At 34.6% G+C, this 15,046-nt stretch overlaps 1 long non-coding RNA gene across 1 annotated transcript in view; it reads right to left on the bottom strand.

The window, feature by feature from the left end:
• Positions 1-15,046, bottom strand: part of LOC145722463 (uncharacterized) — a 31,885-nt gene that overhangs the window by 10,306 nt on the left and 6,533 nt on the right. Inside the window, exon 2 of the long non-coding RNA XR_014146766.1 lies at positions 7,150-7,226. This is a non-coding gene — a long non-coding RNA (uncharacterized LOC145722463). The remainder of the gene's footprint in view (positions 1-7,149; positions 7,227-15,046) is intronic.

Below are 15,046 nucleotides of genomic sequence, written 5' to 3'. Positions count from 1 at the left end.
TGAAATTGCATATGTGCTGGAATCTGCAACCTCAATTAAGCTGTCAATCCTAATACCCAAACCTAGCTATTCCACGTGAGCTTTGTGCACAGGATAGTTTAAGTTTTCTCACACAACTGCATCTAGGTTCAAAGAATAAGCATCCTAAGAAAGAAAGGTGAAAACTTCATGACATTTTTATAATATAGTCTCAGAATTCAAAAACATCACTTTTGCCATATTCTATTGATCAAAACAGACCCACTGGGCTCGTGGGAGAGTGAAATCAAGGTGATTCTCATGATAGAAGAGTGTGGAAGTTCTAGAAGAGCTAAAGGATTTGGGGATATTGTTTTGGCATCTTTGGGAAATGTAATATGCCACAGAGAGTTAGATGCCTTTATATCATACAATTATGCTCAAATTATCATAAAGACATTTGAATTTACCATTTCCAACCTTTAATCAAGTTTATTTTGTTTTTGCCTGGAAAGCATTATTGTCACATAGGTAACAGAAACTTAAAAGAGACCACTGCAGAAAAGCAAAATGACTGGATTCTGAAAGTGCTAAGCAAAGTATATTCTGTATTTGTCCACTGACCAACAAATACTGAAACAAACCTAAAACAGGTATTAACCCCAGGTTAAGAGAAACTTCCTTCCCTTCCTAATTTTCTTTCTTTCTTTTTTTTTTCTGTTTCTTTTTGTGCATATATATTCATCAGCCTTTGACTTTGGAGTTGTTTTTGGACCTCTAGAAAAACTCATGAGAAACTTTATAAGGAACAGGTATTTTGTCATCTGGGATTTTGTGTTGTGCTTGTTTTTTCTTAGCACTTAATCTTTAGTGCTTGGGTTTTGAAGAAAACAAAGCCATCAGAATATTTCTTATGGGAGTTAATTATGTAAGATTTGTTCTACTTAGTAAGAAGGTAGCAAATAAATATGTGTCTGATGAATGTATTCTCTAGATTTCCTTTCATATTGCTTGACTCAAATCAATTGGGAGGAAGGCAAACAATGATTGATTCTATTTGAACAGATCACAGAATTTAGTACATAAAGGTAGAGAAGCATAACAAAGTCTAATAATATTTAAACATAATATATAAACATTATTAAATATTATTATTGAATTTATTAACAGATCACTTTACATGATAGTTATACTGTAGAGGTTTGGTGTAGCATTCTAGATATTGTTGTTTATACTTCTAATCAAAATAAATTATCAGATTTCATCTGATATGCCTGATAAGGCATTCCTATGTGCCAAGATTTGACTATCATTCATGGAGACGAACCATGAGAGACCATGGACTCTGAGAAACAAACAGGGATTTAGAGGGGAGGGGGGTGAGGGGAAGGGTTACTCCAGTGATGGGTATTAAGGAGGGCACTTGCTGCATGGAGCTGTCGTTTGAGTTAACAATATAATTCCTCTTGACAGATTCTTGGTATTTAAAATTGAAAAGAATTGAGGACTGAATGGCAAATGATCAAGTGCATCAAAATAGGAGTAGCAAAAAATGAAGATTTTAAAAGGTGCTATTTTTACTTCTAAATAATTGTATAGTTTATCCTCCAGTTCTTTAAATTTCCTTTAACATAAATGATAATATGTAACCTCTGTAATCCATGTATATTTTAAGAGAAAGGGGAACCCGCTTACACTGTTGGTGGGAATGCAAGTTGGTACAGCCACTTTGGAAAACAGTGTGGAGGTGTCTCAAAAATTTAAAAATAGAGCTACGCTATGGCCCAGCAATTGCACTACTGGGTATTTACCCCAAAGACACAGATGTAGTGACAAGAAGAGCTATATGCACCCCAATGTTCATAACAGCAATGTCTGCAGTAGCCAAACTGTGGAAAGAGCCGAAATGCCCTTCAACAGATGAACGGATAAAGAAGATGTGGTCCATATGTACAACGGAATATCACTCAGCCATCAGAAAGGATGAATACCCAACTTTTACATCAACATGGATGGGACTGGAGGAGATTATGCTAAGTGAAATAAGTCAAGCAGAGAAAGTCAATTATCATATGGTTTCACTTATTTGTGGAACATAAGGAATTGCATGGAGGACAGTAGGAGAAGGAAGGGAAAAATGAAGGGGGGGAAATCGGAGGGAGAGACGAACCATGAGAGACTATGGACTCTGAGAAACAAACAGAGATTTAGAGGGGAGGGGGGTGAGGGGAAGGGTTACCCCAGTGATGGGTATTAAGGAGGGCACGTACTGCATGGAGCACTGGGTGTTATATGCAAACAATGCATCATGGAACACTACATCAAAAACTAATGATGTATTATATGGTGACAAACATAACATAATAAAATTAAATTAAATTAAAAAAAAAAAAAAGACCTAAACCCATGCCAATGGATGCAACCTGACCTCCTGGTTTTAACTTCCTGTAGTTATGCCAGACTCTACTTTCAGATGGCATACATCCATTATTGTGTAATTGTAGCTTAATTAAGATTGATTTATGACTCTATTGCTCTAATTAGATATTTTGATATCACTGTTATCTCACTGTGGATTATGACAGAGATATATCTTATTAATAAAGTATGCTCTATTCTGATCCCAATTTAGCCCACTGTTAATTTTGGTTTGAATCTTTGAACACCCTAATAGTACATATAATTCCATATGAAAAAGGGTCTTCCATTTAGGAAGAAAAAAAAAAATTCTCTCGCATTTTCGATTCCCACAATATCTTTCAAGGAATAGGTATAATTCCTATAAGGGCTTTGGGAAATAAGGCATTCCTATGTGCCAAGATTTGACTATCATTCATCAAAATTAAAAGAAATACACAAAACTAACTAGGAAGAAATGAAATACTGAATAGATTTTATAATGTTGCCTAAATTTACCAAAGAATCGTTAACTATTTTCTGTTAACTTGTAGCTGTAATGTGGAACATAGCTTACCTAGATTACCAAAGATAAAGCCAAACTATTTGATTAGAAAATTTAAATCATCATCAGAAAAAAAAGTAGTTTAAACTAACAAGACATTATTATTACAACCGTCTGAAGTTCTATTAAAAGCAAGATTCCGCAAGGTATCTGACATCGACACACACCCCAAAGGATTTAACTACATAACCCATTGCTGAAATGAATGAATACATCTACCTAAGGGTCAACATTTTTCAGATATGTGAATTTAAGTGTTCTCATTCACATTCATAGTTACTCATGGTGATATGGAAGAACACATATGACAATGCAGCTCTGATCCTTAAACCATTCCTATTAAGTACTGATTTTTTTTTCCTGTTTCTAAATCAAACCTTTTCTTGTATCATAATCCTAGTCCATTAATATACTGACATATGTTTAGATTACATATCTCACCCTAATTGCTATAAACTGTATCACTTACTTATTTCCCTTCCATTTCCAATGGAACCATGTAGTTTATGTTTTACCTTATGCTAACTCCCTCTTGCTGATTTCTCAGGATCCCATCTTCCCTAACTTCAACCAATTCTGTTGTCTCCAGTGATCATTTCTAAGCACTTAATGATTGTATTGAATTTTTCCACCTCTCAGAAACATTTAGTGGGCTTTTTATACTATAGTAAAGAAAAAAATCCTACTCTCCTTACCAACTCTAGTGCAAAATAGAGTTGCATATAAAAGATACAGCCTCTGTATTTTCTATGCCTCCATAATCCCTTCAGCCAAATCTGCTTCTCAAAAACCTACTCAGACTTATGTTATTGAGTGAACACTGAACAAAGGGATTCCTACAGGGCTAGTGTTTCTCTACCAGTAATTAGCAATTTGGTCACAGCAATCCGAGTCTGTCTCATGAATATTCAACCTCAGAAGACATACAGAAACCTGGAGTAAGCACTTTCCATTTTTTGTGTAGAGGAACACTAGACCATTAAACTGTATTTACTGAGCAGCCAATATGTGCCAAACACCATATTAAATGGTATTAATACAGTAGTACCCTCAAAACAGTCTCTCCCTTTTTAATCTTGTGTCAACACCCAATCCTCAGCGAAAAGAAATGTAGTAACCACTAAGAGAGAAGGAAGAGTGACAGTTTTGCTAAGCAGGTGCAAAATCATAGCTGGTTCTTTAGTTTCTGGTTGCTTTCCAGTTTCATGTTCCAATCTGTCATTAAGTCTGACTTAAGCTGTTTCCTTCATTTTTTTGGTGAAATGCCAGAATTCCACTTCACAGATGAGCCAATTGTCCAGTTACGCAATACAGGCTATGCAAGACGCTCCCAGTTTATCTTACATCGATGTTTCCCTGCTGCTGTATACCAGTATTGCTACAGCCGATGATGGGATATAGCTGAAGAGCTTTTTGACTTTGGGGCATTTGGATATCCACTCTATTATGAATGTTATCTTGTAGCCAGATTTGATTTATGTCTCACAATGTGCTACCTAACCAGCCAGCCTCATGCCATAAACTCCAAGGCTTAAGAGCTACATTTTCCTATTATAATATTGGTTTTTTGGCAACCTGCCTCCTCTTTTCAGGTGCAAACATTTAATGTAACTAATTAGTCACAAGAGAATATTAGAGAGTTACAGTGATGAGACCTGGAGACATGTAGGATGGAGGAGGGGAACACAGGGATACTGGACTTTATGAAATTAAATACATCTTCATTAAAAGTGAGTAAAGCTTAGTCACCAGAGACCATCACCTTAACAAAAGATTATTACTTTATTCAATTTTTTAAAATTTTCCTGTAACCAAGTGGCCCCTGACTACAATATTATTCAATATTATCAGATTACTGTTAGAATAATATATGCTCTCCATAAAATAAGTTAAGAACACAATACTACTGGGCGCCTGGGTGGCTCAGTTGGTTAAGCGACTGCCTTCGGCTCAAGTCATGATCCTGGAGTCCCGGGATCAAGTCCCGCATCGGGCTCCCTGCTCGGCAGGGAGTCTGCTTCTCCCTCTGACCCTCCTCCCTCTCATGTTCTCTGTCTCTCATTCTCTCGCTCTCAAATAAATAAATAAAATCTTTAAAAAAAAAAAAAAAAAGAACACAATACTACTTATCTCCCTGACACTGTAACCCACAGAGACCCTCACTTACCACCTCTCCTGTTTCATTAGTATGAATCCCACCTATGCTGAAATTAGCTCATCTTTCTAATCATTGATTTCACCTACAATACATATTTTGTCTGTTTCTTGACTAGTGCTTTAATGGGCTAACTTCTACTCTTCCTTCTTGTAAACTATGGGTCTTATGTTCTCTAGCTGATCTTTAACTGACCTTTTTTGACTACACACTCCTCCCCAATTTGCATTCATAAATTTTTCTTAAATGTCTCTCTTATGTACAGCTATAACACCCTCTCCATACTGATACCAGAACAGTGATAAAATGTTGTATACATTCCTTATTTTTTTGCCTATTTATGTCACTGAACTGAGATGGTATGAAAAATGAATGATACTAATTCTTACATTATCTGTGTAAAGCACCTTGGGCAGATAGGCATTTGGTAATTATTTGTTGAATGACAGAATATTCTGCCTCAATCACATTGGTCTAGACAAGTCATTGCATCCTTTTATCCCTAAATTCTATATTGCTACCTTTGGATTAACACTGCCTTGAATCTGAATTTCAGCATAGCAACTAACTGTAGGTCTTTGAGCATGGCTTTTACACCAATGAATCCTAGTTTCATCATCTATAAAAATAGACAGCCAGTTTTGATTCTTTCATATTTGAGGTGATCAAGCCACCAAAGATGAGTGGGAGAGTACAGAGAAGGAACAATAAATATAAAGTATATAATGTAAAGCTGCAATGTAATTGAAGCATACCCTAACTCCTAAGCTATGTGAAAAGTCTTCATTTTATAAGGTATATAGTTATAATGCAGTGATGTAGAGGATAAAGAATAATGATGGATGGAAAGATTAATATAAGACAATGAACAACAGAACAGTATCATCCTTATCTTTTTCCCCATCACTATTCCACACTATCCTTATTACTATCTTATATATCCTCTTATTCTTTATTGTATTCTTCATTTTGCTAACTTCCTCTGAGTGTGACTAGTATTAGATCTTTGTATAAAATGTTTTTCTTTTCATTTTCCTTTGTTGTACTTGCATATTCAACTTCTCAATTTCTCTCCTATTTTCCATCTAATTGAGAATCAACTTAAGAGCTTTAGCGTGCATAGTAATTTAAAAAGGAAAAGAATATTATGGTAAAACCATCTGTTTGTATACTGCAATTCCTCAAAGAATTTTCTTGTGTCCCTATGTATTTGAAAAATCAAGTACTGCATTTGATCAGATTGGAATGATTTATAATTTATTAGCCTTATTTATACTAGAAGTATTTCAAAATAAAATCTACAAGGATATTTAACATCTTATGGTAGTGTAAAATCTGGTGACACAAAAGTTGTTACAGCATTTTCTCTTATTTCCAAGAGTGAGAAGACCAATAGTCCACAACTAAATAGTTTGGCTTATTTGCTATTAAAGAGTAAACATCATTTTACATGATCATTTAACATATAAGAGGACATTTAACTTTATTAATAATCAGGAAAAGCAAATTAAATTCACAGTGAGAGTCTGCAGTACTGATCCTGCCTGAAAATATGCCAGCACTAAATATATGGTAGCTAAGCTTTCATTTGGAGTCCATACTGTTTTCTAGTTCTTCACCGCCAAAGAAGCCATACCATTAACTGCTATTTTTATGAGGCCTCCAGATTACCCTCACATTTGTATTTATACCTTTCACTATTAATTAATTTTAGATGATTATATCATATTGCCCTCCCTAGCTTGTAAAATCCTCAGATATTTAGTAGAAGCTAGCTTATTTCCTTATACTAAACAAATACTGGTTGAACGACTAACTACTTTATCCATCTATTTTAGTTAGCATGATTAAAATTTTCAGTTAATTATTCCTCTTTCCTCAAGAGCTAATCTCCATTCCCGTCTATGGCATTCCCAGCCTACCATACATTATTTAATTTCCTCCAAGGTTACATAAATAAACCTTTAATAAACCTCTTGGATTCCACTTATCATTCCCCCACTAACATGCACTGTGGCTAAGCAATAGGGAAAATACTTCCAGGAAGATGGTCCAAAGGTAATATCATTCTTACCTTACAGCTTTCAACCTTCTTTCACATTACCATTTTGTTTAATCTTCACAGAAATGAAAATTATTGTTAACTCTATTCTGCAAAAGAAAAAAAAAAAACCTTACTATTTTAAAGTACCTACTTCAAAACACATACTTATTTTTAAGGCATTCCTTTACTCCTATAGTATATGTGACCCTACCTAATACATTAACTCATGTATTCCTTTGAATACTGGGGTCACCTATTTAGCTAAATAATCTTGTCAAGATAGTAAGTACAAATAATGGCTTCTCTGTTTTCTTTTAAATGACAACTATTTTGGTAATCTTTGTCAACATGAAAAGTATAACTAGGTTTAAAGTCCAATTCAAGTAATTAAGAGACATCACTTCGGACAAGATAACTCATGCTAATTCTGAAACCAAACTACTGAAGTCTGTAACTTAATAACAGTGTTTACTTTTTAGCTAGATAAGGTGCTAATTATTTAGAGATTTAACAAACTAGTCATGTCAAATTCCTCAATGGTTACAGAATCTTATAAATAACAAGTTAGTAAAATCCTTTCACTTTACTATATAGTATGTGCTCTAAATAAATATACTAAAAGTCAAATTGGAGTCTAGAAACCAATGAGTTAGTGTAATGCCAAATGTACATAAAGATAGGTTCTGTAAATTTTCCATGCGAGATGATTCATTACTTTGAAGATGTCGATCAGACAGATGTTACATTTAGTTATTTCCTCTATTTTCTCTCATTTATCCCTCACTTGCCAGTATGTGAGAAATAAGTTTTTCTAGACTGATATTCCTCCCTAATGTTCATCTTTTGCTCTCAGTTCCTGGGCTTTGAACATGCATGCATCTATTTTTGCAAGGAAATGATGGCATAATTAATCTTTAAATAGTAATATTCTCTGAATAATTATTCAGTAAATAATCATCTAGCATTATTCACAACTGTATATATTTGCAAGAGAAACAGTTATACTTTGAAATCTTGTCTGAGGTACATCAACATATTAAAAGTGAATTATTTTATGCGTTAAGTCTATATTTGTTTACAATTTCAGTTTTTATTTCATTGTATTAAGGATATTTATTGTGTTCATTATCATCCCTGCCTAGGGTTTTATTTTTCTATTTCTGTCAAAAATACCATTGGGATTTTGACAGGGATAGCACTGAATCTGTAGATAATTTTTGGTAGTATGGATGTTTTAACAATATTAAGTCTTCCAATCTATGAACATGGATATCCTATTTATTTGTGTCCTCTTCAATTTGTTTCATCAAAATTTTGTAGTTTTCAGTGTATAAGTCTTTCAGTTCCTTGATTAAGTTTATTCCTCAGTATTTTATTTTTTTGGATGCTATTGTAATGGGATTATTTCCTTAATGATTTTTAGGTTAGTTCATAGTGTATAGAAATGCAACTGATTTCTACATGTTGATTTTTGCATTTTGCAACTTTCCTGAATTTATTAGTTCAAACTATTTTTGTGGAATCTTTAGGGTTTTCTACATGTAATATGTTATCTGCAAACATGTAATTTTACTTCTTCCTTCCTAATATGGATGCTTTTTATTTCTTTTTCTTATCTAGTTGCTCTGGCCAAGACTTCCAGGACTACACTGAATAGAAGTGGTGAGAGTGGGCATCCTTGCCTTGTTCTTGATCTTAGAGAACAAGCTTTCAGTTTTTCAGCAATTGAGTATGACATCAGGTATGGACTTTTCATATATGGTTATGTTGACAGTTTTTCTCACAAAAAGGTGCTAAATTTCATCAAATGCTTTTCTACATCTATTGAGATGACTGTGTGACTTTTATCCTACATTCTATTAATGTGGTATATTGCATTATTTGATTTGCCTATGTTGAACCATCCTTGCATCCCAGGGATAAATCCCACTTTGTTATGATGTATGATGATCCTTTAATGTGCTGGTGAATTTGATTTGCTAATTTGGAACCACAAAAGATACCAAAAGTCAAAGCAATCTTGAGTAAAAAAGAGCAAAGCTGGAGGCATCACATTTCCTGATTTCAAGATATATTACAAAGCTACAGTAATTAAAACAGTACAGCACTGAAATAAAAACAGACATATAAACCAAAGGAACAGAAGAGAATACAGAAATGAACTCATGAATATGTGGCCTACTAACTGCTGACAAGAGTACCAAGAATACACAATGGGGAAAAGGAGTGTCTTCTACAATGGTGTTGGGAAAACTGCATATCCACATGCAAAAGAATGAAATTAGGTCCTTATCTTTCACCATACACAGAAATCAACTGAAAATGGTTAAATATTAAATTAAAACCTGAAACTATAAAATTCAAGTAAGAAAACAAAGGGGAAAACTTCACGACATGGGTCCTGGCAATCATTTCTCAGATACAATATCAAAAGCACAAGACCAAAAGCAAAAATATACAACTGAAAGTACATCAAACTAAATAGCTTCTGCAAAGCATAGGAAACAATCAAGAGGAAAAAAAAAAAAAACCCTACAAAATGGGAGAAAATATTAGCAAACTATATATCTGACTAGAGATTAATCTCCAAAATATGTAAGTAACTTCTACAATTTAATAACATAAAAAACAAATATCCCTATTTTTAAAAATGTGCTAAGGACATGAAGAGACATTTAACCAAAGAATACATATAAATTACCACAGCGTGTAAAAGATACTAAATGTGACTAGTCATCAGGGAAATGCAAATCAAAACAACGAAATACCACTTCCCATCTGTTAAAATGGCAAGAGAAAGAAGAAAGAAAGAAAGAAAGAAAGAGAAGCAAGCAAGCACTGGTGAGGATGTGAAGAAAATGGAACATTTTTACACTGTTGGTGGGAATGAAAAATAGTACAACTACTGTGAAAATTAGTATGGAGGTTCCTCAAAAATTAAAAATAGAACTATCATATTACCTAGCAATCCCATTTCTGGGTATATATTCAAAAGAATTGCAATCAGAATCTCTAAAGTTATCTGTACTCCCACATCATTGCAGTATTATTCACAGTAACCAAAATACTGAAATACTAAATGTCCATCAGCAGATGAATGGAGAAAGTAAATGTGGTACATACATACCATGGAATATAACTCAAACTTTAAAAAGAAGGAAATCCTGCCATATGTGATAACATGAATGAATTTGGAAACTATTATGCCAAGTGAAATAAGCCAGTCACAGGACAAATGCTGAAGAACTGCTCTTATATAAGTAATCTAAAATATTCAAAGTCACAAAAACAGAGAGTAATGGGTTTGCGAGGGGTGGGGAAGGAGGAAATGGGCAGTTGCTGTTCAATGGGTATCTAGATACAGTTTACGGAAGATGAGTAAGTTCTAGGTATCTTCTGTACAACACTATGTCTATAGTTAACAATACTGTATTGTACACTTAAAAATTTGTCAAGAGAGTATATCTCATGTAAAGTGTTCTCTTCCTAATAATAATAAAAGTCATCCATGCCTAGCCCAGAACAAAGACAGAATGTTATCCATTAAAATGTATGAATGAATATGGTTTTAGCAGAAAGTTAGCAGTCTTTGGGGCGCCTGGTGGCTCAGTTGGTTAAGCGACTGCCTTCGGCTCGGGTCATGATCCTGGAGTCCCGGGATCGAGTCCCACATCAGGCTCCCTGCTCAGCAGGGAGTCTGCTTCTCCCTCTGACCCTCCTCCCTCTCATGCTCTGTCTCTCATTCTCTCTCTCGCAAATAAAAAAAAAAAAAAAAAAAAAAGTTAGCAGTCTTTGGTACCATCAAACTTAAGTACACATCCTAAATTTCACATTTGCTCAAGTATAAATCGCACTGAAATACCAGTTAATCAATTAAGGTGTGTTTCAGAAAGGAGCAACAGCGTGGAAATTAGGCCAGTCCTGAGGTAGCTGAAGTTAAAGAATAAAAATTGAACTGTGAATCAAGGACACCTGTGTCCCAGAAATAGCTGAAGCTAATTTCTGAAGAAGGAGTGCTCCATGTTCTCACTTTTACTTTTATATTTGAGGCTGTTGACCCAACTTATCTCCAGTAATCTTACCCATGTGATGGTTTTAGTTTTCTGGAAAACTGTTTGTATAATTCACCCTCATGTATTTTTCATCAACATTAAAGTCATTTTTTAAAAATATATACTGAATTCAGTATGTTGAACTGCACATTGATCATATGAGCAGATCTGTCATAATGGAATGTTTAGAAACTTTTAAATACTTCTTTTCAACAAGTCCCCATTGAAAGAGCATGCACCTGGGACCATGGAAATGTGTGTTTAAACCATGGCTTTGCTACATGTCTGTCACTAAATTACACTGAACAACTTACCCTTCTGAGACTTAGGATTTTAACTCTAAACTAGATTTAAAAAACGAATATATTCTGGAGGTACTGGGAAGACTAGCAGTATTGCATATGAAATATTATAACAGAATTTATGATGTTATAAATGATTATAAAAATTAATAACCAGGGGTGAATGTATAGAGGTGCCTTGAAGATTGAACCCTTATAAAAGAAAATTGTTTGGCCTGGATTAAGAAACTCTGTCTTAATAATCTTAATAGCTGTAAGAATATCCATGCCAGATAATTTTATCTATGTTAATCATACTATCTTGTGGGTAGCTATTTGGGGTAAAATCAGGAAAAACAACAAATCACCAAATACAGCTCATCTCCTCACAGCAGGTACTCCCCACTAGAATCTGTGTTTATTCACTATCCGGTGCCTTCAGGGAGCTTGCTTTTTATGCTATGTTCGGAATTTATAGTTGTTATCTGCAAGGTCTTTCTGGTAAGACCTTACTCAGCCCTCACTGGGAGTAGAAGTTCCACAGATCTCTTTTGAAGATGTAAATGTGATCATTCGTAAACGACACATCGTTCTTAGAATAAAGCTCCAAGTATTAGATGTGCCTGATTCTTAATAATTCTACTACAGCAGAGGCTTCTGCTTTCCACCCTGAATTTCTCAACATGATTCATTTATGCTGGCCTTCTATCATCTTGTAATCTCCTTTTGTTTCTCTAAGGCTTTTGTTTATGTAGTTCTATTTACAAGAATGCCTTCCCCTTTCTTCACCTAACTGCTTTGCTGAAATGTGTTTTCCTCAGAAAAGTCAACATTATTGTCCCATTCAAAATTAGGATCCACTCAAAACTTCCTCATAGCATTTTCCAATTTTTCCTCAGTCTTGTATGGTTACTTAGGTAATCCCTTATATTTACAAGTTCAGGTATTTAAGGTTAATCATTGCAAGGAATGTACTAATTATATGCACTTGTTCTCACATAGTAAAAGCATAATAAATATTTGTAAAATGAAATGAACGAATGATTGAATCCTAAATGAGACCACATGATTTTACCTCATGTGCTTGTTTGCTTCATCATTAGGTATGGTTTGGTTTTCTATTTCAACATTACTTTCAATGCATTAACACACTCAAAGAACTTTGGTTAAAATGACTTATCAAAGCTATCCTTCTGGCTACCTTCCCCCTGAAAGTGATTGAAAAAAAAAAAAAGGGTTTGGGTGTTTTATATTTTCACATTTTAACATTCTACTTTTGTGGAAACTTAGGGCAAAATTAAATAATTATTATTAAAATAATTTAAGTAAAATAATGTTGGTTTAATTAACTTTATCAGTAAATTTGGGGGAATAAGATCATTTTTATTTCAGTATCACATTTTTTAAAAAGTTATCACATTTTCAAGTATGCTATAGGAAATTAATTTTCAATTCATTAACTCCACTTAAGACTAGAGAAGATTTATCCAAAAGAAATGAAAATATATGGGGTGCCTAGGTGGCTCAGTCATTAAGCATCTGCCTTCGGCTCAGGTCATGATCTCAGGGTCCTGGGATTGAACCCCGCATTGGGCACCCTGCTCAGCGGGGAGTCTGCTTCTCCCTCTCCCACTCCCCCTGCTTGTGTTCACTCTCTCACTGTCTCTCTCTCTGTCAAATAAATAAATAAAATCTTTAAAAAAATGAAAATATAGTATGTAAATAGTATATTACCTTGTTATAAACTTCTGAAATACTGATAAAATCTTGTTTTCAGATTTATTAATTGATCTTTATATGTATTTCCTACAAAGCAGCTTAGATAGATCTTAGCAACAGCTTCTCTGTGTATCAACATATAGCATATATAAAATATATAAAGTGAATTCTCCATCCTGTTCTTTGATAAAGTCATCCTCCTAGATTTGCATTATGTGGAATTGGGAGTTTTGTGTAAGATTCCTCTGCTCCCATAGTACCCTGTGCTTCAACCTCTCATTAAAATTCTCCACTTCATTCTGTTAAGTTCCTGTCCTGACTCCTTTCCTTGTAGAGCGTGTTCTACTTGAGGATAAGAAAATACTTTTATTTCACTTATCTTAAAATCTAATACTTTCATTGTTATAATAACTGAAATCAGGCTTTATAGGCAAAATGGCACAAGAAGATGAGAGTTATAAAAAGGTTTACAGAGTTAGAATACCCTCCAGACATCTATGAAAGCATGCGACTGGAGGCTCTATTGAATGTGGGTAAGAAGAAAACACAAAAATCTGAGAGCAATTTGGCAGGCAACCAGGAAAACACTAAAGCAAATACAGTTCTTTAATGATATGAGATGATATGAAATCTAACAATAGATGGACTTTCTCTATCACAACACTCCATCTGCTTATTGACTTTCGTTAATGACACTGTGAGGAAGTCCACATCAATCTGATTTGAAAGTAGGTGATCGGGCACCTGGGTGGCTCAGTTGGTTAAGCGACTGCCTTCGGCTCAGGTCATGATCCTGGAGTCCCAGGATCGAGTTCCGCATCGGGCTCCCTGCTCGGCAGGGAGTCTGCTTCTCCCTCTGACCTTCCTCCCTCTCATGCTCTCTGTCTCTCATTCTCTCTCTCTTAAATAAATAAATAAAATCTTTAAAAAAAAAAAAAAAGAAAGTAGGTGATCACTACAAAGGAATAAAAGACAATAAATTTTGTGTTTTAAGCCAGATTATATCCACGATTATGACAGAAATTATCTAAAAGGACATGGAAGTCAGCAGAACAAGTTTCCTTACTTGTTTCCAGATGGAAAACCTTGGAGGAGAAAAGTCTAAGATAAATGTAAAGACAGAAATTAAGAGTTGCTAGAGGGGAATTTGGGAAAGATGACATGGACAGCAGACACAAGCATATTTTTTTTTCAAACAGTGAATTTTTACATAACAAAAAGAGCAAAACCCAAAACTCCTGTACACCATTTACAACAAACCAAGTGAAAAATTATTCCAACACCCCCAAAATATGAGCAGATGTTGATAAACTGTCAACACATACAAGCTGTGCATGGTATCAACATCTGTGGACTAAAGAAAACATACAGACAGAATCTGGTGTGCTTGAGAAAAGGAAAATAGTAGGATAGCCAACAGATAGTCACTAAAAAGCAGGTGAAAATGAGGGGTGTTTACCTTCTCCACTGCCAGATGAATGCAAGAGGACCAATAAGAATCGAGGGAGCTAGAGACATGTGGTGCCTTAGCAGTCTTAAAACTGACCCACTAAGCTCCTTTCTACACAGAAGGAAAGAGGAGATCCAAATCAAAACGGGGTTAAGTAGCCCCAGAAAAATCTGAGGACAGAAAGCAAAAATATTTTTGGAAACGACACAAAATATAAGGGGGAAAGCTGTGACATCAGAAAAATGTCCTGAACCTTGCTCCATTCTAAAAGTTGGAAAACTTAATTTCAAATGGAAATGAGGAACGTAATAGTATCAATGGAAAATCTTAAAGAAAAGTACTAGGAGAAAGAGAACAAAAGAATTACCTCCCTACAAACAATAAAAGTATGCCAGAAATATGTTCACACAAAAATGATTTAAAAG

Source organism: Leptonychotes weddellii, chromosome 7 (genome assembly GCF_054177405.1).
Source record: "Leptonychotes weddellii isolate Sample4059 chromosome 7, ASM5417740v2, whole genome shotgun sequence".
Taxonomy (NCBI): domain Eukaryota; kingdom Metazoa; phylum Chordata; class Mammalia; order Carnivora; family Phocidae; genus Leptonychotes; species Leptonychotes weddellii.
Note: the sequence above shows the minus strand (reverse complement) of the source record. Positions and strands in the feature narration are given on the sequence as shown.